This window comes from Monodon monoceros, unplaced genomic scaffold (genome assembly GCF_005190385.1).
Source record: "Monodon monoceros isolate NGI ecotype Baffin Bay Population unplaced genomic scaffold, NGI_Narwhal_1 Super_Scaffold_6, whole genome shotgun sequence".
In the NCBI taxonomy this organism is placed as follows: Eukaryota; Metazoa; Chordata; class Mammalia; order Artiodactyla; family Monodontidae; genus Monodon; species Monodon monoceros.
Window position 1 is genome coordinate 1622684 of NW_021703783.1, and position 23622 is coordinate 1646305.

Genomic DNA, 23622 nt, shown 5'->3' on the forward strand with positions numbered 1-23622 from the left:
CAAGGTATTGAGTAGAGTTCCCTGTGCTCTACAGTAAATCCTTGTTGTTTATCTATTTTACATACGGTGGTACGCATCTGTTAATCCCATACTCCCAGTCTGTCCCCCCCCCCCCCCCCTTTCCCCTTTGGTAACCAGAAGTTTATTTTCTAAGTTGGTGTGTCTGTTTCTGTTTTGTAAATAAGTTCATTTGTACTATTTTCTAGATTCCACATGTAAATGATGTCATATAATATCTGTCTTTCTCAACACAGATATTTTTAAATGGGAAAATACCTAATGATTTGAGGGAATCTTTATATACTATCTCAGTGGAAAATATAACTATTTTGTCTCCTGGGGCACATAACTTTTTTTTCTTACTTAAAAAAGGGTCCTCACACTTAAAAAGAAACCTCTGCCTTCAGTGAACGTTGGAAAATTTAGGTACAGAGACAGCTGGCTGGAGGGCAGGTGGAGCTGGCAGGAAGGGAGGGGCTCAGGGGGTTCAATGCAAACCACGTGCGCTGGTTACACAAGCGCAAGGCCTGGACCAGCCATGCAAGAAACAGCAGCTACCTCGACCACTCGCTCCAGGAAACAGGACCTGGCAAAATCTCCTCTGTCTCTACTTTTTTTTGGGGGGGGGGGGTGGTCAATAATTGCTACGTAGTCCTGTAGCTAGCTGTTTCTCCAGCGTGCATTTCTCTCCATAGACACTTTTCTCTTTAAAATATTTTCTTAAGGAGAGACCAGAGATTAATGCAATGATGAACCCAGACTTTATCAGAAAGTTCCATAACCTCCTACACAGCCCCCTGGTGACTGTCCTCCTTCTCAGCTCAGTTAAGGCAGTCTCAGCAAGTTCTCCCACGGGTCACTCTCTGTCCCTGGGTCTCTCTCTAGTTCTTCCTTCTAAGCTTTGCCCAATGAACCCTCTCAGCCTTGAGGCATATAGCATTCCTTTTTGTGATATTTCTCAACAGTTGGTGGAGATGAAAATAAGTAAGTTTTGGGTTTTTTGGGGGGGAATCCCAGCTCCACCACCTTACTCTTTGCAGCCCCTTGGGAAGCCTTATATGGCGAACACTGTGTCGTTTCTCCTGTGTCTCTAGCTTGCAGGACAAATCACGTCTTGGGGGTGAGGTGAAGGGTAGAGAGTGGGTAGGAGTGGTGAGGTTTTAACTGTGGCCTTTCAGAGAAATGCAAAACTGCCCTTACCCAGAAATGAGTTTGTCCTTCACAGTGATAAGTTTGCCACAGTGACAAACTTCCCACTGTTTGGGAAGGAGAGAGCAAACCCGCCCCAACTGTGGCACAGTCCTGAGACCACCCCGCTAAAGACTAATTCTTTTTTTTTTTTTTTTTTTTAATGGCTGCGTTGGTTCTTCGTTGCTGCGCCAGCTTTCTTTTGTTGCGGCGAGCAGGGGCTACTCTTAGTTGTGGTGCGCGGGCTTCTCATCACGGTGGCTTCTCTTGTTGTGGAGCACAGGCTCTAGGCACGCGGGCTTCAGTAGTTGCAGCACGCAGGCTCAGTAGTTGAGGCTCTAGAGCGCAGGCTCAGTAGTTGTGGCGCACGGGCTTAGTTGCTCCGCGGAATGTGGGATCTTCCCGGACCAGGGCTTGAACCCGTGTCCCCTGAATTGTCAGGCAGATTCCTAACCACTGCACCACCAGGGAAGCCCTAAAGACTAATTCTTGATGTTTCAGAGAAACATGATTCCCCAGGTCCCAGGGCCTCAGGAAGTGTAAACGTGTCCTCTGTATCTGCTGCAATGCAACCCAAGGAGCAGGCGGTGCAAGTCCCCAGACTCTGGTCCCTGCAAGGTTCCCAGAGGGGCCGATCCCTGCTGACTCCCCCTCCCCTCACTTGGAAAAGCAGAGTTTTCTCCCTGGGTACCAAGCAAAAGTCCATCGCAAGATAAGAAAGAGGAATTTTTCCTCCTCACGAATCCTGATAAATTAATTTAAAAAGATGCTCTAGAGAAGAATGGCCAGAGGTGAGTGCGGTACAGGAAGCGTGGCAGCCACACTTGTGGACTTTCTTTTCAGGGGAGCGGGGAGGGGAAGGGAGAGATGTCTGGGTGCTCCCACCTTTCTCCAGTCATCTGCTTTCACTGGGTCTGCTGGTCTGGGGAAAAGCATTTACCTGGGCAAGTGTCATCCACTTCTGCACATTCCTTGGTTGGGACAGAGTGAACAAAGCAATAAATGGAGCTCTGGATCCCCGTCACCTGCAGGCCAATGACCTCTCTCTAAGCCATGGGCTAACTAGAATTAAAATGTTTATCTTATGTTACCAAGTAAATGTGTTCCTGTTTTTGCAAGCCAAAGCGTATTTTAAAAGGACCTGGGGAGGGGCTTCCCTGGTGGCGCAGTGGTTGAGAGTCCGCCTGCCGATGCAGGAGACGCGGATTCGTGCCCCGGTCCAGGAGGATCCCACATGCCGCGGAGTGGCTGGGCCCGTGGGCCATGGCCGCTGGGCCTGCGCTTCCGGAGCCTGTGCTCCGCAACGGGAGAGGCCACAGCAGTGAGAGGCCCGCGTACCACACACACACACACACACACACACACACACACACACAAAGGACCTAGGGAAATCTCACTATTTTAAAAAACAGGAATCACCAACTGTCAGCCAATCAAATCTCTTTGACTAACATAAAGTTTAAAAATTTTTGAAATATAAATGCCTCATGGATGGGGGAGGGGACACACAGGCTAATTTTCCAAACTCCCCACTGCTCTCTATCGCCTCTCTCCTGGCTACTTCACAGATTCATTTTGCTTGTCGGGTTCCCGAAAGCTTTTAAGTAAGTGACTCTCTTATTTAAAGGAACATTACTATATGTATTATATATTTTTATATATTACATATAATAGTCATTTTACCATGTGAACAATCATTCTGAACTATTTATATATCTGGATTTGCACATATGGGGTTTTCTGGAAGCAGTAACATACACTGGTTCTTTTTTCTAAACAATTCCGTCGTTCCATCCCAGAAACAGAGAGTTCAGTTAAGTCATTGCCTCATCGTACTCTAGTCTTCTTGTGCTCTTAAACTCTTCCTGAAGTTGCCAACCTTCTGCTCCCCAAATGGGCAATTTCCATTTGGAAAAACAGGATAGTTATTTCAGTCATTTTTATAAACAAGCGGGAGATGCCTACTGCAGTGAAAAGAATAGTGGAAGCAGCAGCCTGGATCCACAGGGCTGCAATGGTGATGCCAGACACCTGGGCCTCCACCTCCACCAGCCAGGTACCAGGGACACGGCTGAGGAAGGACCGGCCGGAGGGGCTCCCACCCAGAGCAGGAGAGGAGGGGGCATCTGACTGTCCCGGGACTGACAGCCCACGTGGACGTGGCCCCCTGGTTGCCAGCAACTCTAGGTGATGCAGTCTGCCCACTGCCGCCTCTAGCTGGTCCCCGGGTTCAGACTGACCCTTAGACTGTGCTGCGGGAGAGGAAGGTCCTCAGGGGGAAGAGGTGTCGAGCATCCTTCTAATAGGACCAGAGGCAGAAAGTGCTCACCCCTACAGGAGCCCTCACTTCCTTCCTCACGGGGAGAACATCCACAGCCAGGCGGCCCCCTTCTTCCCTCCCTTCTCCAGCACAATACCCACATCTCCTTTCCCCAGACCAGAGTCACACTGGAGTCCTTCAGGCCAGGTCCCGGGGTCTTACAGGTTCTGGTTTTTGGAATTAAATGACTTGTGCGGTTGCCTCTGGAAAAAGCAGGGTCACCCGATTCAAGCCCGGGCAGGTTGAGGGTCTCAGTTCACCACCGAGATTCTTCTGTTCCTTTTACGGCTCTGCCAGGCCCCTTTCACAGGCTCCCAGCCCTCCTGCTCAATTGCTCCCTGGTGGCCTGCTGGCCTGGCGAAGGCTGCAAGGACAGAGGCCGAGCCGGGTGGCCGTGTGGCCTGGGCCGCCTCGTGGGGGCCACAGAGAATGCAGGTGCCACACGGACGCCGGCAGAGGCTCCTTGAATTCTGCAGCCCCTGGCGAGTGTCCATCCCTCGACGGGCACTGACTGGAGGCCACTGAGTGCCTAGCACCACAGAGGAGAAGACAACAGGCCCATAAGATGTCACTCCCCTAGGAATGCAGCATCGCCGTCCCTCCACTACGGTAGCCACGGGCCACTCGTGACGACTGAAAGTTAAAATGACTCAGGACTTCCCTGGTCGTCCAGTGGTTAGGAATCGGCGCTTTCACTGCCGTGGGCCCGGGTTCAATCCCTGGTTGGGGAACTAAGACCCCACATGCTGAGTGGAGCGGCAAAAAAAAAGCTAAAATGACTTGAGGTTAAGCATTCCGGTCTTCAGTGGCCGTGGCCACATTTCAAAGGCTCAGTCCCCTCGTGGGTCTTGTGGCTGCTTTTTTTGTTTTTGGTTTTTTTTGCCACATCGCACAGCACGTGGGATCTTAGTTCCCCAAGCAAGGATCGAACCTGCACCCCTGAAGTAGAAGCGCGCAGTCCTGACCGCTGGACCGCCAGGGAATTCCGTGGGTCTAGTGGCTTTTGTTGGGGACAGCTCAGGTCACAGAACATTTCCATCATCACAGGGACTTTACGGACCGAGCTGGTCTAGAGTGGCAGCCAAGCAAGCAAAACAAATCATCACCACCATCATCAAAACCACAAGCTCCATCTGAAATCTGTGAGTTAGTTACGTTTCGTGTAGTAAGGGCTACAACAGAGGTAACACGCAAGATACTACGGGCACATGGGTAGTAAAGGCAGCCAACCTAACCCACGGCCCAGGGTCACCACCTACCAGCCAGGGAGATAAACTTTCTATTCCAGTAACTTCTCATCCTTACAGTTGATCACTAGGAAAAGCAGACGCAGTAATGACACGGGGAGCAATTTCCCATCATCAGAACTAAATGACTAGCTATTTCGTATTTGCTACTCAGCATAGGAAAAAGGTCAGACCCAGCGAAAATGCCAGAGTAATTCAAAGGAAGTTCTTTCTGTGACTCCAAATCAATTAAAATTTATCGAGCATCTACTACGTCTTGGTCAAAGGTGAGTGAAATTGTTCTTATCTTTCAGGGGTGGGGCAACGGGCCAGATTACAATACTGAGCAGAGTAACACATCACAGTGGCGGTACCAATGGCTGTCCAGCTGTTACCCTAGTAAGTGTATCCGGATTATTAATCCTAAAAAAGACAGATTAACTCCTAAGGAGGGGACGCTTCATGATGGAAGTGGTGTTTTCTTTTTTTAATTCTTTAAATAAATAATTAATTAATTTTTGGCTGCGTTGGGTCTCCGTTGCTGTGCACGGGCTTTTCTTTAGTTGTGGTGAGTGGGGGCTACTCTTCCTTGTGGTGCGCGGGCTTCTCACTGCGGTGGCTTCTCTTGTTGCGGAGCACGGGCTCTAGGCGTGCGGGCTTCAGTAGTTGTGGCACACGGGCTCAGTAGTCGTGGCGCACGGGCTTAGTTGCTCCTCGGCGTGTGGGTTCTTCCCAGACCAGGGCTCGAACCTGTGTCCCCTGCGTTGGCAGGTGGATTCTCAACCACTGCACCATCAGGGAAGTCCTGATGGAGGTGGTGTTTGAACTTGTCCCTCAGAGGACGGGCAGGATTCCCACGGGCGGACGTGGGAGGGGGAGGCCTTCCCACTGGACGAAGGTCAGAAACACGTAACGCATTTTGAGAATGACAAGAACATCATCTAACAATTTCATGTCCAAAATTCAACTGTAGGAAACACAGAATGAGAAAGAGAGAGAGAGAGAGAGAAAACCCAAATTCAAAGAAAAACAAAAGTCATCAATTCCTGGCAAGGCGGGCTCCCTCATCCTGGGACCGCCTGACTGAAGACCCCAGGACACCCCCCACTCCAGGAGTCTGGGCCTCCGTCTGCAATCTGCAGGACACACAAGACACTCCAGCAGGAGAGAGGCAGCATCAGATCTGCACTCAGGAAGGCTGGCGATGTTTGCTGTCTGTGGAGTGACAGCCCAGAGCTTGGGGCCCAGCTGGGAGGGCCGACCCCGCAGGAACACAACGAGTGCAGAAGGAGAAGCCTGTCAGCCCGCGTGGGCAGGACGGGAGGACGTATGGTCTGTGTTACACAGCCGTGAGGGCGGCAAATGGCAGGAGTGGGGACCAGCCACCAGCACGGGCCCTCAGACCGCCTGCCTTCGGTCACGGCTGAACTGAAATTAAGAATACTGGTGGGAGAGGACTTCCCTGGTGGTCCAGTGGCTAAGACTCTGCGCTCCCAATTCAGGGGGTTGGGGTTTGATCCCCGGTCAGGGAACTAGATCCCGCATGCCACAACTGAAAAAAAAAAAAAGATCCTGTGTGCTGCAGCTAAGACCCGGTGCAGCTAAATAAATAAATAAAAATTAAACAAAATACTGATGGGAGCGTGTCTGCGTGTGGCTTTGGGGAAAGCTCACGATTTTCAGGCTCCTCTCCAAGGCTACATCGGGTGGTTGGGGAAGGTTTGATCTCCACTGGATCCAGCCAGCTTGCAAACATGTCCTTGACCCGAGAGAGGCACCACAACTGAAAACACAAACGGCCTGAAGTGCGTATACACCTACGAGGAGTCAGCAGCGATGCATTTATTAAAATCAACAAAAACGATAGTTAATCGTAGAAATAAGTATTAATAACTTCTGCATCCCTGGGTACCTATGCATTTATTTGCTGAGATGTGACTTCACCCCATACGACATCTTCCCACTTGGGACCCTCACAGCTATTCATGGCAGAGCTCATGGGCTGGTCACACGGCTCGATCACATTTTCCAGCACTCAGATGTCCTAAAATGGTCACAGGACTGAGCTCTTCCTCGTGGAATGTCAGAAGAAATGATGTCGGCAACTCCCGAGTCTGGCCCATGAAAACCCCCCACAAGCTGTACCCCATGCTCCCTGCTTCTTCCAGCCTCCTGTGGACAAGCACAGAGGGTTCAAGGAGGACTAAAGCCAGAGTCACAGACAGAAGAAGCCCAGGTCCCGGAGTTGCTGCCTGGAGAGCTGCTGGCCGATAGGGAACATGCATTTTGGTTTTCACAGGGGCTAGAAATGAACTTCTACAATTTTAGAGCCGACTTACAGCTGGCATTGTTCATGACAGGAGCTAGTATGAGCTTGACTAACACCAACTCTCACAGCCTATCCTACTTTGTATTAGACTCACGTATAGACTTCTAAAACTCCCCTTTCAGACCGTAAACGCCTCTGTGTATTTGGAGTTGCTCAAATGGTTGCTAAGTAAGTCTACCGAAGAGACGGCAACTGTGGTCAGGTGGCAATCCTCATTAAAACTACAGTGGGGGGAGGGACAAAGAGGGAGACTGGGACTGACATACACACACTGCTATATATAAGATAGGTAGCTAATGGGAACCTACCGTCCAGCACAGGGAACTCCACTCAACACTGTAATGACCTATGTGGGAAAAGAATCTAAAAAAAGAGTGGATACATGTGTACGTATAACTGATTCACTTTGCTGTACACCTGAAACTAACGTAACATTGTAAATCAACTCTAACAAAAGTTTTTTTTTTTTTTTTTGCGGTACGCGGGCCTCTCACTGTTGTGGCCTCTCCCGCTGCGGAGCACAGGCTCCGGACGCGCAGGCTCAGCGGCCATGGCTCACGGGCCCAGCCGCTCCGCGGCATGTGGGATCTTCCCGGACCGGGGCACAAACCCGTGTCCCCTGCATCGGCAGGCGGACTCTCAACCACTGCGCCACCAGGGAAGCCCTAACAAAAATTTTAAAAAAATACAGAGAGGCATCCAGACACACAGTCGTATAAGGACAGAGAGCGGATGGGAAAACAGGCCTGGATTCCCGTTTTTTGAGGCCTATGACATTTTGTCTGTCTGGAAAGACAGTAAAGCACAACATCCTAGAGATATTAAAAAAGAAAAGAAAGCGTAATCCTATTTTAAACTATTCACCTACAGCAAGACCTAAGCAACAGCACACTGTGTTTCACTAACGCAGTTCTAGCCCTTCATACTTGGGACTCCAGACACACCTGCTCTACATCCCTGAGGCCTCATGGAGATGATGAAGGGCTGAACCACATAAGCCCTAAAGTCCTTTCCAGCCCTCACAGCCCTGGCATCTACTGACCAGTCCACCAATCCAGTTAAATTGGTTTATTAAGTCTATCAGGCAATTTATTATGCTTTCAAAATAGTCTAAAAAATTTCCAACCTTTCATGAAGGTAAAGCCTAATAAAACACTAAAGTGGGGCTTCCCTGCTGGCGCAGTGGTTGAGAGTCCGCCTGCCGATGCAGGGGACACGGGTTCGTGCCCCGGTCCAGGAGGATCCCACATGCCGCGGAGCGGCTGGGCCCGTGAGCCATGGCCGCTGAGCCTGCGCATCCGGAGCCTGTGCTCCGCAACGGGAGAGGCCACAACAGTGAGAGGCCCGCGTACCGCAAAACAAACAAACAAACAAAACACTAAAGTAATTTTTAGTTCTGAATAATAAAAGTTAATTAAGATGATTGGATAGTGTCATTTAAAAAAAAATCTCATCTTGTGATAGGTAAAAAATATTATCTCATTTTGGGCTTCCCTGGTGGCACAGTGGTTAAGAATCTGCCTGCCAATGCAGGGGACACAGTTTCGAGCCCTGGTCTGGGAAGATCCCACATGCCGCGGAGCAACTAAGCCCCTGTGTCGCAACTACTGAGCCTGCACTCTAGAGCCCGTGCGTCACAACTACTGAGCCTGCAGTCTAGAGCCTGCAAGCCACAGCTACTGAGCCCGCGTGCCACAACTACTGAAGCCCGCACGCCTAGAGCCCGTGCTCCGCAACAAGAGAAGCCACCGCAGTGAGAAGCCCACGCACCGCAACGAAGAGTAGCCCCGCTCGCTGCAGCTAGAGAAAGCCCGTGTGCAGCAACGAAGACCCAACACAGCCAAAAATAAATAAATAAATAGATAAATAAATTTATTTATTTTTAAAAGTACTATTTCGTTTTAAACTGCATTTCTTTGATTACTCACGAGGGCAGACGTGTTTAGATGATTCTCGGGCATTTGTATTTCCTCTTTCATGTGTCATTTAGTTTTAAGGTGAGAACACTTCAGCAGGACCACATCTTTCAGCCAGCGGCCAACTGAGGGAGGCCAGAGGATCCTGCCCAGAACTGTCACCAGCTCTGGGGACAGAAGTGTAGGGCTCCTCGCCTTGGTTCAGCTCTGTATCTCTGAGCACACACCTGACTTTCATTATGTGTTAAATGCAATGGAAGCACAGCATCGGCGGTGAGCGGGGGGTCCATATTTATTCTCTTTCTGTGACAGCCACATCCAACGAAAGAGAAAAACAGGGTTACAAATTCCACCCAGGATCTGGAAAGCCAGCTGGGCTGCTGGAGCTTCTGTCTCCTTCTCCATGAACAAACATTCTACCGAGGAGCCCTGAACAAACAACGCCTCTAATCGTGTGTGAGGCAGATAGGTCCCCAAACTCCACTAGCCAGGTGACACTGGCTTTGCCTGGCGGACTCTAGCCCAAAAACGTGTTTTTGCCAAAGAAACCCTGTGACTCTGTAACTGGATATGGGCTGAAGTCACTCAGAGGGCGGAAGTGTTGAATCAGGGGGCATTTTTTGGCTCTGCTGCTTTCCCCAAGCTAACCATGCTCTGTGGCCACAGCCCTGTCCCAACATCACCCGCTGGGTTCCACCAGCAAAATAAAACAAGACTGTGGGTTTCAAAAGCAGTTAGAAATTTCGTTTACAAAAACGGATTGAAGTGCCCACCGCTGCCGCAGCAGCAGATCTACTAAAATTGGAAAGACACAGAGAAGATCTATATCTTCTGTACGTACCTTAGATACTAGCATGGCCTCAGCAAGGGTGATGCAAATTTGTGACAAGGTCCCTATTTTATATGTCGGTTATACCTCAGTAAAAAAGCAGATTTAAAAGAGAGGAAACTTCTAATGAGGACCCTCATTAGATGGGTCTCACGCCCAGTAGCCAGTGCCCCCAAGTTCAAGTCCAGGACACATAGGCAGGAGCCTTCTTGCTCCTCCGCAAAGGGCCTCACCCTTGCAGATGCCACCATGTGGGGTGTCAGGGACTGGCAGTCCAGCTGCGTCTGGCGCTCTGACGTGTGTCACGGCTTTCCCGTGGTGCCCTTGTCCTCCTTGTGGCACAGAGCGGCTGCATCCCCCGCCCCGCAGAAAGGCCTGTGTTTTTCACCCACAGGAACGTGAACACGAATCCCGATGAAAATTTCCAGCTTAAAATGGCCGGACCCCTAGGAAAATCTCAGTGATAAAAGGTACTCGTGTTTGTGTCAAGAGAAACCACACACCCAACCTGAAAAGCCAGTATCGACAACCAAAATGACAATGGAAAACTGCACAGCAGAACCCAGCAAGTATAACGTGACCCGACTGGGCTCCATAGGGAACAGCGTGGAGCATGGTATGGCAACGATGAAATGACTGTATTTTTCCAACATTAAGGAAACATCCTCAAAGATGGAGGCAGACCTAAAAAGGTCTGTGCGTTCTCTGTCCCACTTCCTGGCCAGTCTCGGGGTGCTCCCCATGACACAGAGTCTCTGATCTAGGCTTTAAAAAACAGCTTCCTTCTCCCTGTCTCTCTCACTCTACTCCCCACCCGCAACACAGATTAACCAAAGAGAAGTGATCGGACTGAAAGAATATTTATCGAGTGCCAACTGCATACACTGTACCAGGGGCTTCGGGATGTGGCTGAGCAGAAAGACAAGCTCCCTGCCCTAGTTCAGCAAGTGCAGCCAGGCCAGAAAGGTCCAGGGAGGGTGTGGCAGTTACTGGGCAAGGGTGGCCGCAGGGCTGCGGGTTAGGGTTAAGGCAAAGTGCCCGGCCCTTTTCAATTCCAGCTGCCGCAGAATCTCTACCTGTTTGATTGGCCCGTTGAACAAACAGAAGTTGTGATTGTTTGTACGCAGAGAAGTAAACCTCCCTTGACCTGTTAAGCCCCCTCTGACTTAAACAAACAAACAGCTTTAAAAAAAAAAAACTGAAACAAACTATACATAGAGTAAAATACACAAATCTTAAATACACAGCTTGATGAATATTGACATTTGTCTCCACCCATGAAACCACCACCCCGATCCAGGTGCATCTAACCATGAAGCGAACCGAACTGGTATATCCTGCAGAAAAATGCAGAGTAGAATCTGGTGGGTCTCTGATACGCCTTTTTAAAGTTGTTTTATTGCTGTTGTTGATTTGATGTTGATGTTTAGAGATAGTTTACTCTTTTTTTGGGAGGGGAGGGAGTGGGGTAGGTCCACTCAAGCAGGAGCTAGGAAACATTCTCCTGACGGGCACTCGCCCAGGATGGAATACCCTGCTTGTTTAATGTTTCAGGATCCCTAACATCTAAGAAATGTTTAAGAAAACATTCAGGCTCCCACCTAATGCTGCCATGTATTTGCATCCTTCCTGTTTAGAAAGGGGTGTGAAGCAGCTCAACTTTCAGATGGAATCTGGGTGCTTTCTCTCGTAGAACACCGCAGACTTAATCCCTCCAGCCTTTTATTTTTTAAATTTTTTTGCGAGCCATTGCTTTTCCTGGGAGAATAGCAAATGATAGAAGATATTATTTTCAGGTCTTCAACTCTCCCTTTTCCAGCTTTGTCTTAGAATTTAAATGAACAGAATAAAAAAAAAATTTTTTTTAAGGAAAAACAAAACAGAGAATTCCCTGGCGGTCCAGTGGTTAGGACTCAGCACTCTCACTGCTGGGGGCCAAGGTTTGATCCCTGGTCGCAGAACTAAGTTCCCACAAGACCAAGTCATACATCGTGGCCGGGGAGGGGGGAAAAAAAAAAAGCAAAGCAAAACAAAACAAACACCTCCCACCCTCAGTGTGGAACACGATCCATGCATCAGAATGGGACAACCAGCTCTCTCCCAGAGCCAAGGATAATTTAAGATGATCCAATTTAAACCATGGGATTCTTTGTTGTTTTTTTCTTTTTTCAAATTGAAGTATAGTTGATTTACAATATTGCATTAGTTTCAGGTGTACGGTATAATGACTATTTTTGCAGATTATACTCTACTATACGTTATTACAAGATAATGGGTATAATTTCCTGTGCTGTACAATATATCCTTGTTGCTTCTCTAGTTTATGTTGGTTTGGCCAAAAAGTTCGTTCGGGTTTTTCCATAAGACGTTCCAGAAAAACCCAGACAAATTCTTTGGCTAATCAATATACAGTCGTTTGTTAATCCCATACCTCTAATTTGTTCCCTCCCCTCTTCAACCATGAGATTCCTTATGGTGGTTAAGGATTAACAAATGCGCAAATCTTAAGCACTTCCTATCTTATACTATAGAACACAGAAAAATATTAGCATATGAATTCACATAGTAGCCACGGCTTTCCGTCGGTGTACGATCCCTTACAGGGTGTTTGTAGTAAATGCTACGTTTATATGGAACATTATGATGGGCGGGTAGAAGCCTAAGGAAGCAGATGGGCCGTTTCTAACGTGAAGCGCCACACAGCGCTTCTGAGGTCACAGCGCAGCTCACTCACTTCCGCTCTGCCTGCTAGGACAGCTTCTTAGCTTACATATTATTTTTCAAAGTATGTCAAACTTTTAACATCTATATATAAAATTGGGAGAATGGAGAACCAGGCAAAAAGGGGATCCCAAAGGTGGGGATTCCCGTTTCCCCACAGCACTTTTTCTTTTAAGATATTTTATAATTTATTTCTTATTTCTTTATTTATCCGCCCTCCACCCAGCACTTTTAACAGCCGCTCCCACCGTCACTCTGTTTGGAGTGGCTGCTTTTCCTCGCCTGCTGCGGTTTGTCAATTAGCATCCCCATCACTTAGTGCCACAAGTGAGCCCGTGTCTGTGGACTTCTGCCCACGTCTGATTATCCTTCCAGACGCACAGAGTTTTACTGAAACATCGTACAAAGGCAAGCCTGCGTGCGGGGTTCCCAGAAGCTGTGCAGGCCCAGGAAAGACCCCATGACTTTGAGAAGGTCACTTCTCATTTTCCACCTTGTTTTCTCCACTTGTAAAACCCGGCGCTGTCCTCACAGGTCCTCACGGCGCCTTTGAAGCTTCAAAGGGAAGAATCGTCCAATCTCTAGGTTTCCCTCTTCTGCCCAAATGCTGACGGCTTTAGTCCCCGCAACCAACTAAATCAAGGAATTCTTTTTTTTTTTTTTGCGGTACGCGGGCCTCTCACTGTTGTGGCTTCTCCCGTTGCGGAGCACAGGCTCCGGACTCGCAGGCTCAGCGGCCATGGCTCACGGGCCCAGCCGCTCCGCGGCATGTGGGATCTTCCCGGACCGGGGCACGAAGCCGTCAGTGTCCCCTGCATGGGCAGGCGGACTCCCAACCACTGCGCCACCAGGGAAGCCCAATCAAGGAATTCTTGATGGTCCACAGCAGGCATGGACAACTTGAAAGAGTTACCTGAACTTTTCGGCTTTAAACAGTACGTTTAAACAGTACTGTTTAAAAATAAACAGCAAACAACAAACAAAGAACCTCACTGAGTTCAGAGCTGAGACAAATTTTTCCAGCGTTAGGGACAGTGTGGACAGGGTTTCCGTGCTGTGTTCATGCCCTGACACAGGGGGGAAGCCATGCTTGGAGTTAGTGGCCTCTTTGGGAACGACTGGCAATCACGAAAGCTGCGGATCCCATGATGTAAAGATGGGATTTTGTCTCCAACTATCTATCTTCTCTGTGGTGTGAAGGGTTAACACCAGCAAGGTGAGATTTTGCTTTTGTACCCCTTGAGTTTCTGGCTGTCTTTTTTAGAACATTTAACCCTATCCTCTTGGCAGAAAAGGGGACCTGGCTGTGAACTCGGCATCAGGGCCGACCCTTAGTCCTCCTCTGGGTCTGACATGATGTAAGAAATGTAAATGCTCTGGTTCATCCAAATAGGGCTTTTTTCCAGCAAAGCCTGGCTCAGTGCCAGCACCCTTCCAGAAGGGAATAACCTTCAAACTCCGGCCCCGTAAGGCTGCAGACAAGACAGCAGAGTCCCAGGCCCGATATGGAGTTTACAAAGCAGTTCTGAGTAGGATGGATCTTAATCCCCTCCCTGCCTTTGAAATATTTATCAAGATATGACAGACCTACGAAGATCCTGACAAAAGTGACCTTTCCCGGCAGAGAGAACATAGCCTCAGGCTGGGGAGAAGAAGTCAAGCCAGCTGTCCACCCAGGTGGTGAGAGTTCGGAATTTACTCAGCCCTTGTGAGTCCCACGGCCTATGCCTACTTCCCTTGGAAAAGAGAACTGAAACTGGTTAAAAATAGCTCTTCTCCAACCCCACCAGCCCTCTGCACTGAAGCTCCCGAGAGAGCCCGGGGTGCAGCACCCACGCTCACAAACAAGAAACAGCGCTCGGTAAAGATGGATGCATGCTCTGTTTCTGTAAATAAGTTCATTTATATCATTTTTTTAGATTCCACATATAAGTGATATCATACAATATTTGTCTTTCTCTTTCTGACTTCTTCACTTAATATGATAACCTCTAGGTCCATCCATGTTGCTGTGGAAATAGACTCACAGACACAGAAAACAAACATAGGGTTACCAGAGGGGGTGGGGGGAGGATAAATGAGGAGCTTGGGATGAACAGATACACACTACTATGTATAAAATAGATAAACAACAGAGACCTGCTCTATGGCACAGGGAACTACATTCAATGTCCTGTAATAACCTATAATGGAAAAGAATCTGAAAAAGAAGAGATACATATTGTGTACATATATGTGTACGTATATACAGACATGTGTGTACGTACATACAGCTGAATCACTTTGCTGTACACCTGAAGCTATTGTAAATCAACTACACCCCAATTAAACATAAAAGGTTAAAAATACTAATGTGTAGGAGCCCCTCCTCTCTCCAGGTGTTCTACCTTTCCCACCTCCGCCTTCTCTGCAGGAGTAAACTAATCCTTATTCCCAGAGCACTTTGCCCTCTTCTGATCCTGCCCTTCTCTCCTTGCCCTTGGCCACACTCCTCTTTTCCCAGCACTGCCCCCCCGCAGCCCCCCCAAGTTCCCTGAGGGTCTGCTCACCCAGAGGTCGCCTGCACCTAGAGGGAGGGGCTGTTCCTCGGATAAAGGGCTAATACGGAAGTAACCACTAGAGGGTGACATAATTACACACAAGCGGCTTCCTGGGGCCTGAGTGAGGCCAGAGCCGGCCAGGCGTCCCGCTGGAGGCCCGGAGATGGAGCCACTCACAGTGGTGCCCGCAGGCTCCGCCCTTGCGGTCTCTGTGTCTCATACACACACACACACACACACACACACACACCCCCACTTTGGCCGTCTACCAACCAGGGCCTTAGGTGTTGCACACGGAAGCCACCCCTCGTCATGGCCCACGACCGTTCATGGCGGGCCAGCATCTCAGCCACTAGGCAGGTGCTGTTTTCACGGCCACTCCTTCTTGGTGTCGCACAGCAACTGCGCCCTAGCCAGCTGCACTGACAAACTTAACATGCACCTCAGGGCAGCGGAGCAGTGATTTAGAAAGCGGCTCTAGGTCTAGACCACGGCGTTGAAATCCCAGTTCTGTGGGCCGGATTGTCTTGAGCACTTACCTCTGTGCCGTGGTTTCCCCACCAGGAAACAGAGGTAGTAATGGAACCTACTTCACAGTCATGTAGGTGGATCTATGGGAGGAAGAGCTGAGTCATACTCGTAAAGACCTTCAAAGAATGTCTAACACATAATAAATGTGCAATAAATAGCTGGTATTCTGGGGACTTCCCTGGTGGTCCAGTGGCTAAGACTCCCCACTTCCACTGCAAGGGGCCTGGGTTTGATCCCTGGCTGCGGAGCTAAGATTCTGCATGCTGCGTGGTGCAGCCAAAAAAAGAAAATAAGTAAAATCAGCTATTTTGCCGATGGCCAGGAGCCGTACTCGGAGGTTCCGTGCATTATCCCGTTCAACCCTCACAAAGCTCCCAGGATAAGAACATCACTAGTCCTACTTTACAGACGAGAAAACCGAGTCTCCAAGTGATGAAATAGCTCGTCCAAAGTCACAGAGCTGATAAGTGATGAAGTCAAGGCTTTGACCCCAAATCTGTCTGACTAAAAACCCACGTTCTATCACTACCTCACGGGGAAAACTTTGGACTTCACACCAGAGACTCAAAGGCAAAAGATGGTGGTGGGGGGGGACATAATTATTTTAAATATTATTTGTGTTTTACTAAAAAAGGAGAGACTTCAAGAAGTATAATTTCACAAAAGTTTTAAATCAGGAGAAGGAAAACCAGGGGGTGGGAGGTTCCAGCAGTACCTGGGAAACCCACTGGATGTGCAAATTCTCGGCACCGCCCCCCCCCCAGACATCTGACTCAGAGACCTTCGAAGTTACTCTGATACACATGCAAGTCGGAGAAGCCCAAGAAAGCATGAGAGTTGGTGATGAAAACCTAGGTCAGAGGAAAAAGGATGGATGTGTGTCTGGCAGACTCCGAGTCTGGGACTGTCTCTTGCTTTTCTGAATGGAGCACGACTCTTTCCGACTCAGGGAGGAGAGAATGAGGGGCACAGAGACAGGGGGCTCCCCCGACGTGAGGGACCATCTCATCACGCTCTTGCGAGTTTGCTGTTTCCGCTCCTTTAACCTGCGCATTTCTTAAAAACAGGAAATAACATTTTTAAAATGTTTAACTTTCAGTAAGGATGTATCTGTACAATTTGGGGGCACATCCATGTGGGGCTTTTTTGATGGTTCATTTATAAAAGAAAAAAACAGAACAGTGGGGCTTCCCTGGTGGCGCAGTGGTTGAGAATCTGCCTGCTAATGCAGGGGACACGGGTTCGAGCCCTGGTCTGGGAAGATCCCACATGCCGCGGAGCAACTGGGCCCGTGAGCCACAACTACTGAGCCTGCGCATCTGGAGCCTGTGCTCCGCAACAAGAGAGGCTGCGATAGTGAGAGTCCCGCGCACCGCGATGAAGAGTGGTCCCTGCTTGCCACAACTAGAGAAAGCCCTCGCACAGAAACGAAGACCCAACACAGCAAAAATAAACAAATTAATTAATAGACTCCTACCCCCAACATCTTCTTAAAAAAAAAAAAAAAAACAGAACAGTGTTTATTAGCTCCCTCCTAAAGGCCAGGTTCCCCCGTGGGCCCTCCCTTTCCCCTGCGTGGTTTTTCTCAATGAGTTGTCACCACAGTTCTGTGACCAGGAGTGACTTTTCACTTTATAGATGAGGAAATTGAAGCTCAGAGCGCTGAAGCCACCCTGCCAGAGGGCACGCAGGCACAATGGAAGAGCCGGGACTCCACCGCACAACTTGGGCTGCAAGTCTGGGGGACACTTAACTCCTCAGGACACCGCCTGGGGAACAGCCCTGTGTCAAGGGGCCTCGAGTCACAGGCACCTAGGGAAGCCCCCCTCGGACCTGGGCCGTCCCAGGAGTCAGTCAATGTCTCAGTGGTCCCCTCTCACTGCCCCCAGGGTGTGAGGCACTAAGCTCTATTGTCGGGCAAAACGAGGAGAAAGACAGCTGATTTAAAATAATTTTTTCCCAAGGCAATCTCTGTTCTAAAAACAGTAGCAAAGTCCAAACCATGAACTAAGAATTTCTGACTTCAGATGCCAAATTCCAGTTCCAGATAGACAACAGTTAAAATAAAGTTTCTTATTCTTGAAAGAGAATAAAGAGAAAAAGCTAAGAATTCTTTGAAAAGGTGACTCTTTTTGGGGGGCCACGTCGCATGGCTTGTGGGATCTTGGTTCCCCGACCAGGGGTTGAACCCGGGCCCTCAGCAGTAAGAGTGCAGAGTCCTAACCACCGGGCCGCCAGGGAATTCCCTGAAAAGGAAATTTTCAATATTCTTCAATACTGAAGAATCAGAACAATGTATGACAATGTATGTTTGCTATTATGGCATTCTTATTTTTTCCTAAACTAGTAAGGTAAAGCCAGCCTGTTCTCTAAATAAATTTCCACCCTATGTAATGACTTTCCTCTCATCAACACTATTCAAATTCGAGGCTTCTCTGTACTGGTCCTCTAAACTGAGAACATTTTATTTATAACCATCACTCCATTGGCACTTACCCCACTGATAATATGGAAACTATTTTGTAGCGCGTTGCTGGGTCCTGAGTCCTAAGAAGCAGACATACCCTCTGCATCTTTGTCTATACTCCAGGGCACAGAGCCGTGCACACCAGCTGTAGGAACATTTCCTGAACGACCACATGATTGGAAACCCACCTTCCCAAGCGTTCAGTGCTTGGAAATGGCTACATGTACAATATGGCTTGTTTTATTTTAGGGTTGTCATAGCTACCTGGTTGGTAACAAGTACCGAAGGTGTTTGTTAATAATAACTGATACTTGGGGTTATTTGATCGAAGTATTTCTAATCCTTTGGTCGGGCGCCTGAAAATATTAAGATATATGTTAGGCTTCCCTGGTGGCGCAGTGGTTAAGAATCTGCCTGCCAATGCAGGGGACACATGTTCAAGCCCTGGTCCGGGAAGATCCCACATGCCGCGGAGCAACTAAGCCCGTGTGCCACAACTACTGAGCCTGCGCTCTAGAGCCCGCAAGCCACGACTAGTGAAGCCTGTGTGCCTAGAACCTGTGCTCTGCAACAAGAGAAGCCACCACAATGAGAAACCCGCGCACTGCAACGAAGAGTAGCCCCCGCTTGCCACAACTAGAGAAAGCCCGCGTGCAGCAACGAAGACCCACGCAGCCAAAAAAAAAATTAGTTAAAAAAAATAAAATAAATATTTTAAAAAAGAAAATATATGTTACAGTTAACACTCAAAAGTTGCGAACAACATATTTCAAATGCAGCCGCATTTCCAGTGTAAAAGGAAGCGGTGTCCATTCATCCGGGGGCGATTATTAATAGCACCCCATCTCTTTCCCATGAGTTTTTCCAGTTTGTACATGAAAGGGCACAGTCATCCTCAGGAGAGGGCTCCAGCTACCCAGACCTCAAGCCCTTATTTTTATTGGGGTGGATAAAGCCCTTGTTTACAGGATACAATGAACGAATAATTTGGGAGAGAGTAAACCAATATTTCGGGGTGTTCCAGCAATTTGCTGACGTGAGGACAATTTTCACCTATTTTTCCTATTTATTTACATCTTCATTTCACAATGTTGGTTCTGTTTAAATCTTTTCATTTTTAATTGTGGTAAAATATATATAACGTAAAACTTACCACCTTAGCCATTTTAAAGTATACAATTCAATAGTGTTAAGTACATTTACATTGTGCAACAAATTTCCAGAACTTGTTCATCTCGCAGAACTGAAACTCTGTGCCCCAAAACAGCTCCCCTCCCTCAGCCTCTGGCAGCCACCCTTCTCCTTTCTGTTTCTGTGATTCTGACTATTCTACATGCCTCATAGAAGCGAAATAATACAGTATTTGTCTCTTTGTGAGTGGCTTACTTCACTCAGCATGATGTCTTCAAGCTCCCTCCATGCTGTGGTGTGACAGGATTTCCTTCCTTTTTAAAGGCTGAATAATATTCTGTCGTATGAAGAGACCGCCTTGTGTTTATCCATGATCTGTGAGGGACACTTGGGTTGCTCCTACCTTCTGGCTGTTGCAGACAATGCTATGAACTTGGGTGTACAAATGGTGCGTCTAGACTCCGCTTTTATTTATTTTTGGTATATGCCCAGAAGTGGAATTGCTGGATCATAAGGTAGTTCTATTTTTAAGTTTTTGAGGAGCCTCCATACTGTTTCCCACAGCAGCCATACCATTTCACATTCCCACCAACAGCACGCCAGGGCTCCAATATCTCTACCTCCTCGCCAACACTTGTTATTTTCTGTTTTATTCATTGTAGCCATCCTAACGGGTATGAGATCATATCTTATTGTGGTTTTGATTAGCATCTCCCTAATGCTTAATGTTGAGCATCTTTTCCCCTGCTTGTTGACCATCTGTATGCCTTCTTTAGAGAACTGTCTGTTCAAGTCCTTTGCGCATTATTCAGTGAGGTTGTCCTGTTGTTGTTTCTAGTTAAATCTTCTCCTTGCACTCAGTGAATCAAGTCCTCACTACGTCTTACCTTTTCTCTAATCAAGAGGTGCCCCAGGATACTCTCCTGCTTAGAATTACTTAGGAATAGAGAGAATGTTGCCTTGAAGTGGGGAAGTAGTTGGAAAGGCACGATCTTATAAACCTCAGATATCCATTGCTACTGGTGGTCCAGAAAAGTTTTGACATGTATGAAGTCTTTTGTAAAGGGATTATATAATTGTTATCGTTCTCATTCACTTCAGTTCAACCACATTTACAGAGCGCCTACTGCGAGGCATCCATTGTGCCATGGATACATTAGAGTTAACATAAAGCACACACAACATGTTTTAACTCCTTTGATCCAACGCCCACCAGCTAGACTCTGGGTCACTGTTTCTGGACACCTACATTCTTTTTTTTTAAAAATAAATTTATTTTATTTATTTTAATTTTTGGCTGAGTTGGGTCTTCGTTGCTGTGCACGGGCTTTCTCTAGTTGCGGTGAGCGGGGGCTACTCTTCGTTGCGGTGCACAGGTTTCTCATTGCGGTGGCTTCTCTTGTTGCGGAGCACAGGCTCTAGGCGCGCGGGCTTCAGTAGTTGTGGCTTGTGGGCTCTAGAGCGCAGGCTCAGTAGTTGTGGCACACGGGCTTAGTTGCTCTGCGGCAGGTGGGATCTTCCTGGACCAGGGCTCGAACCCGTGTCCCCTGCATTGGCAGGCGGATTCTTAACCACTGCACCACCAGGGAAGCCCTGGACACATATATTCTTGAATGAGGAGTTTAAAAGCTACGGATCTCTTCTGATCTTTCCTGCCTCTCTGTGTGAGGAAGCATACATCCTTTTTTTTTTTTTTAATATTTATTTATTTGGTTGTGTCAGGTCTCAGTTGTGGCTCGCAGGCTCCTTAGTTGAGACATGCGGGCTCCCTAGCTGTGGCATGAGAACTCTTAGTTGCAACATGCATGTGGGATCTAGTTCCCTGACCAGGGATTGAACCCAGGCCCCCTGCATGGGGAGCGTGGAGTCCCAACCACTTCGCCACCAGGGAAGTCCCAGGAAGCATACATCCTTAAGTAAGCCTGATCTTTGGGTTGGGCCTCACAATTTTCCCAGGCCCCACCCAGATGGAAAACACACCCTATCTAAAAAAACAGTGTCTTTAAAATTCTTGGTAAAGTTCTAGAGACTCTGTACACAGGGCTATCACCTCTGCTTCTAAACAGAAGTTCAGAACTCATTCAGAAAAAAACTTCACCTCGGTTGCAAGCTGCTGAATCATATACAAAAGTCTCGACCTGGGCTCAAAATACGAGTGGCTGTCCACGGGCCCCTCTACATTGATACACATCTTCTCTGGTCCATAATTCCCTCCACCCATTTTTGTGCCCTAAATCACAGCCTAAACTGAAACCCCCAAGAAGCCAGTGCACGTGAAACTATCCCTATTCTCGGGGTTGCATTAGGAACAATGCGAAATGTCGGGCTGAGACAGGGCTCAGAGAGGCTCATGGTTTCCCAGAGGGTAACTGTTGAGAAGATCCCTGGAGATTATCCAGTCAATCTGCCCTAGTGAAACACAAGGAAACTGAGCCGCAGAAAGGGGACACTTCCTCCATGCCCCAGACTCAGCAGAGAGCTCACCTGATGCCACTCTGTTTCCCCACTAATGTGCATTTTCTAAGATACTTCTTGATGTTTCTTCTCCTGTTTATTGAACGTGAACACAATCATATTGTTGAAAATCCTTGTCATATATGTTTGAACGCCTTACATAAAAGGTCCTGAATTAATACCACTCTAGAGTTAAACTCAAGAAAAAACTTCGTAAGAGCTAGGAGCAGGTGGTCAACTTCTCGAGAAAGTGCTTCCGGGCACACCTGAACTACTTTTCAGACTTGAGAGCAGCAGCGGGTCTGGAGGAGGGGCACGGCTAACTAAGCCCCTCCTCTTCAGGTCAGCCCCCACCCCCCCCGCCACCCCATTGGTGGTCTAGCACTTTGTTTTGCGACAAGGAGGATTAAGGTGTTGTGGATTAAGACCTTGATATCAACACAAACACATCTACATCCACAGAACAACAGGAAAAGTCACTTCACGTAGCGCGTAAGGTGAAAGTTTAGGTGGCAGTGACTGAGGCCAGTGTAGGCCTAGATCCAGCCCAGGAGAAGAGTGCCAACCCAGGTGCAGCGCAGAACCGAGACTCTCACTGCACAGCACATTTGGAATCCTCTAGATGACCACACAACCCTGCATGATTCCAGGAGGGTTATAGAAATCTCTGGGCCTTGCACCACGTGCATCGTGGGTTGAAGGATTTGGCTTCTGCATTTCCTGATTTCGGAACAGGGGAGGTGGGCGGCAGTCTAAAAAGGTACTACGCCTATTACCTATCTGTATGCATTTGGCCCGCTACTGGTCCCCTGGGCTAAAGGGAACCTCATATAACGAATATGGAACCCAGTCAAAACCTTGTTCAGGTTCTCAAAGAATCAATGAAACCATTCTCCTGTTTTGATAGCTGAACCAGGCTGTCTTGCATCTTGTTGTGTGGATCCACAAATTCCTTAAAAACACAGAGGGTCATTTTCTGGCTCCAAAATTCTTGGCTTGAAGGTAATTAATATGAATCTCTTTTGAAACCCTATCCTCTGAGTGGGCATTTAAGACCCAGGAGCCACGCTCTAGACTGGAGCATTCCATGGTTCCAGAGAACACAGTTTGTAAACGAACAGACATTTGCTGGAGCATCTTAAACCAAGCCCAATCGTCACTCTGTTTTGTCAAAAGATAAAATTGTATCGGCACATACGAACACATTGACTGTCGGCACAACTGGGCCCTTCATCGTCTAAGAGGCTGACAGGAAAGAAAGCGGTGGCGATACGGTTGAGGTGCGGTTTCTCCCTCCGGGCGCGAGGCAGGCGGAGGCGACGCGGCGCAGCCCAGGGCTGCCGGCCGAGTGCGGAAGCGGAGGAAGTTGTGATGCATAAGGAGCCGAGGGAGCGCACTGGCGGCGGTGTCTGGAAACACCCGGAACATGCTAGAAGGAAGTGGTAATGGCTAGATCCAGAGTGCGCACTGGGGGGAGGCCGTGCTCGGCTAAGGGACGCGTGGGTAGTCCTGAGTTTCTCCCCAGTTTAGGGCACAAGACTGGAGAGAAAGGAACCGTGGGAAGCCGCCCACTGGGGAGGACCGAGGAAGCTGCAGCACAGACGCGCGGCGGGGCCCCGGGGACGGAGGCGGGGAGGAGAGCAGGGCGGTCACCGAGCAGCGGTCCGGGGAGGGGGGTCTTGCGGGAGGATAAAGGGAGCGGGCGGGAGGCTGGGCCAGGAGAGCGCGGGGAGGCCTCGAAACCGGCGGCGCGGAGCCTAGACGCGGGCCGGGCGTGGCCGGCAGCTCCCCGAGGTCGGTGGAGGCGGCGGAAGCGGTGGCGGCGGGCCCGGCCGGCGCCCCGCCGGCGCGCACAGGGTTAACCCGCGGCGGGCCGGCGCTCGGTTTCCAGGACAACGCCGGCAGTTCCGGCGCGCGAGCTCATACCCTCGCGCGCGCGCGGGGGAGCGCGGGGGGCGGGGGCGCGGAGG

At 48.9% G+C, this 23622-nt stretch overlaps 1 protein-coding gene and 1 pseudogene across 1 annotated transcript in view; one reads left to right on the top strand and one right to left on the bottom strand.

Moving 5' to 3' along the window:
- Window positions 1-23622, bottom strand: part of WNT5B (Wnt family member 5B) — a 91782-nt gene that overhangs the window by 19952 nt on the left and 48208 nt on the right. The window lies entirely within an intron of this gene.
- LOC114886246 lies at window positions 9755-9881 on the top strand (annotated as a pseudogene).